Raw genomic sequence first — 3,995 nt, 5'->3', positions numbered from 1 at the left:
TCTCATTCGATCCCTAGTTGTTAGCTGTTATTTCGATTCCTCTCTTTGTATTAGACAAATTCTGGTGACTAGAGCAGTGTTAGACTTCTTGTAACCTTTGTTGCCCGTGGGATTTTGGGTTTTGGGATGTTACTTTCAGGATTTGTGTATTCAGTGTATGTGCCAAGCGGCATCGTTATACACTTCCTTGTCTATTTAGTGTTTGTTTACTGTTTTTATTCCGAACTGTTAAATTCCGCAATGTGTTAGGCTTACCTAGTCGCGAAGACTGGGTGCCGTCATGACAGGCTCACAATTGGTGAACCAGGGTCGTGACATTAATCCAATCTCTGAATAATACGGAAATCTCTAGAGTGTCTTCCGCCAATGAATGTCTATGATCTCCAATTTGAAATCCTACCGCGCAAAAAGTACTTTCCAATGCTACTGATGATGCTTGAATAGCCAGGATATCTCGGGCCATAATTGAAAGTGTTGGAAAAGCCTTGCCATGCTCCCTCCACCATGACAAAAGTTGTTCCTTGCCTTCTTCGTCTTTAATATTTTCCAATCCTTGATTAAGATAAGAATCAAGTTCATCATCAATAGAGGAATAAAAACCTGTTGTATATAATTAAGATAAGAATCAAGTTATCATCCATATCTTTCCATAAAACTTCTGCTAGACGAAGGAGCAGTTTCACAAACAGTTGTATCCATAGATTTATATTTATCAAACATTGATCTAGCATAAGAATATATGCTAGCTTGGACACTCGCCCTGACCGCGCACGCAAATCGCGGAGGAATAAAATGAGGTTTTAAAGACTTCGGAACGCAGAATCGAGTTCTAAAATATAAGATAACCTTTTGGGTAATCACACAAATGCGACATAACCTTTTGGTTAATATAAATATAACCAAAGACCGGTAAAAAGGGAGAATAAACACATTTACTGTGTATTCTTCTAATCTTTTTTTTTTGGGTAACATTCACTGTGTATACCTAATCGTTCACAAACTAGGAATAAATGTAGCTAGAGATAAGTGCATAGAGAAAAGTCTTTGGCACTTGAAGCAAAACAATAGAAAGACTTGTAAACTTAATTTGGAGGCTGATAAGGAGAAACAAGTTAGGTATGCCTAACTCACATAGCTAATACTTGATAATAGCCATAAAAATTAAAATTCTATGGCTATTTGCAAAACTATAAAATTTCTTTGCTACAACAATTAAGTAGATAAAGGTAATTCCTCATATTAGCTACAATTGCTAGTAATCGTGGCAATAACTACCTAAATAGCTATAAATTTATTGCTACAAATAAAATTTGGTAGCTAATCATAATTTTTTTGCCACGAATCAATAGTTACTGTAGCAATAGTTACCTCTTAGCCACAATAAATTATTCAAAATAAAATATTGTAGCTAAATCAATATTTTTGCTTTAAGTTCTAAAAAGTTGTGGCAATAGTTAAATGATATAGTCTCAGATTTATTGGTATAATTGAATTATGTAGCTAATTCTTAGTTTTTTTCCACGAGTTGAAAATTACTATAGATATAGTAACTTTTTAGCCACAATAAAATATTTGAAAGAAAATATTGTAGCTAAGTGAATATTTTTGCTTCAAGTTATTAAAAGTTGTGGCAATATAGGTTATATTAGCCACATGTTTCTTGCTTTAATAGAATTTCGTAGCTAATCATTAATTTTTTCCACGAGTTGAAACTTAATATAACAACAATAACCTTTTAGCCACAATAAACCATTTAAATCAAATATTACCAAATTAATAACTTTGCTTTAAGTTCTAAAAAGTCATGGCAATAGTCATCACGATAAAATGATATAACCACGAATTTATTGCTACAATAAATTTTGTAACTAATCATCAGTTTTTGCCACAAGGTAAATTTTCCGTCACAGTAGCAATCTTCTAGCCACATTAAAAATTTGAAACAAAACTTTGTAGTCAAATAAATATTTATCTTCTTATTTTAAGAAAATAAAAATAGTTAGATAATAGTCACTACTATTTGTCATGAAAAAATCAATAGATACAAATTTAAAGTGACGATAAATTTACGAGTTTACTATACTTTAGTCGTACATCTATGATTGTCATTGCAATAATAGTATTTTAACAGCAATAAGTTATATGTACAAAATTTCATAAGTTAGTAACTTTTTTTCAATGACTAAAATAAGAGTTGCTCAAACAATATCAAGTTACAAAAATTTAATTTTAACTATAAAAGTTATATTTTTCCAAAATAGCATAAACTTCAATGAGCACAAGAAGACTTCAAAGAGCGATGGTGAATGAGGAGGTGAAGGTATAATTGGTGTACTGCTAAGACTTATGAAAGAGGGAGGCCTTCAATTTCCAATCACTTATAACGACAACAGCGAAGCTATCATTTTTGTAAGTACTATATACTGCATATTTCTATCTTCATTATTAGTACTCTTTCTATTCAATTTTTTATGGAACTTGTTTTATTTTATTCCATAAAGAATGACGTATTTCTATGCAAGAAATAATTTAACTTTAAACTTCCTATTTTATCTTTAATGACATGTTTTTATAGCCACATGAATTTCATTACATATTTAATACCACAGGTTCGAAAATTATTTATGTCTTTCTTAAACTTTGTATCTAGTTATACCGTGCCACATAAAGTGAAATTGATGAAGTATTATGATTTATCTTTAATACTAACGTTCTCAAATTGCATAATTAATTTTTGTACTTAAAGAGTCACTTTAGTTAGCTTTCAATTGGGACAACTAATCTTACTTTCGTCATAAAATTTACACATTTGAAAATTACAACAAATGTTATTTCAATCACTACAACTTGGCATTAGGATAACGAAACAAGTAGCAAAATAACATGATAATTTTTTTTGGGGGTTTTTGGCATTGAAAATTTAAAAGTTCCTTTTGGTGTAGAATAAAGGTAGTAGCACAAATGTAGTACAAATATGTTATTTGAATATTTCAGTAGATATTTGTCAAGAAGGTTGTAAGAGAAATGAATATTGTAACTTGCTCGAAAATGAAGGACATCTTTGGTGCGGAAACATATACTTCATCAACAACAATTAATTGGGCCATGATCGAAATGATGAAGAATCCAAGTATATTTTCCAAAGCTCAAGCAGAGGTAAGAAAAATCTTGAGAGGGAAAGAAACTTTTGGTGAAATTGATGTCGAGGAGTTCAAATACCTAAAGATGGATTAAAGAAACTTTCAGACTCCATCCTCCACTACCTCTTTTGCTTCCAAGAGAATGTAGAGAAGAAACAGACTTAAACGGCTACACTATTCCATTGAAAATAAAAGTCGAGGTTAATGTTTGGGAAATGGGAAGAGATCCAAAATATTGGGATGACGTAGAAAGCTTTAAACCTGAGAGATTTGAACACAACTCTATGGATTATATTGGTAATAATTATGAATATCTTCCCTTTGGTAGCGGAAGGAGAATTTGCCCTGGAATATCATTTGGTTTAGCAAATGTTTATTTTCCACTGGCTCAACTATTGTATCACTTTAACTAGAAACTCCCAACTGGAATCAATCCAAGTGAACTAGACTTGACTGAGGCGGCTGGAGCAGCTTGTGCTAGAAAGAATGACCTACACTTGATCGCTACTCCTTATCAACATTGTCAAGAGTGATCTCATGGCATCAAACCTTTTCTTAAAAGAAGAATCTTGCATTTGAATTTCCTTGTCAAACCTACCATTGTACTTTCTTCCGTTGGTGTTTACTTATTTATAATATTTGTGTCCTTTTTCATATATAGATATATCATTATAGCCTTCCACACAAGCTGTCAAATAAGATTTTCTGTTGTTTTTATATTTTGTAATAAAGTGACATGCTACCCGTGTGAACTAAATATACTTACTTACATCCCTCCATTATAAAGAAGAGACACTAGAGGGATGCCACAGGTCCAACACTCCTATAGAGAGGGTAATGGCATTGCGGGAGCTT

The 3,995-nt window shown here is 31.9% G+C and overlaps 1 pseudogene; it reads left to right on the top strand.

Annotated features, from left to right (window-relative positions):
• Positions 1-3,048: 3,048 nt before the first annotated feature.
• On the top strand, positions 3,049-3,720 carry LOC138877220 (premnaspirodiene oxygenase-like; annotated as a pseudogene).
• Positions 3,721-3,995: the final 275 nt, after the last annotated feature.

This window comes from Nicotiana sylvestris, chromosome 9 (assembly GCF_000393655.2).
Source record: "Nicotiana sylvestris chromosome 9, ASM39365v2, whole genome shotgun sequence".
Classification (NCBI taxonomy): domain Eukaryota; kingdom Viridiplantae; phylum Streptophyta; class Magnoliopsida; order Solanales; family Solanaceae; genus Nicotiana; species Nicotiana sylvestris.
This window is presented reverse-complemented; position numbering and strand designations above follow the sequence as displayed.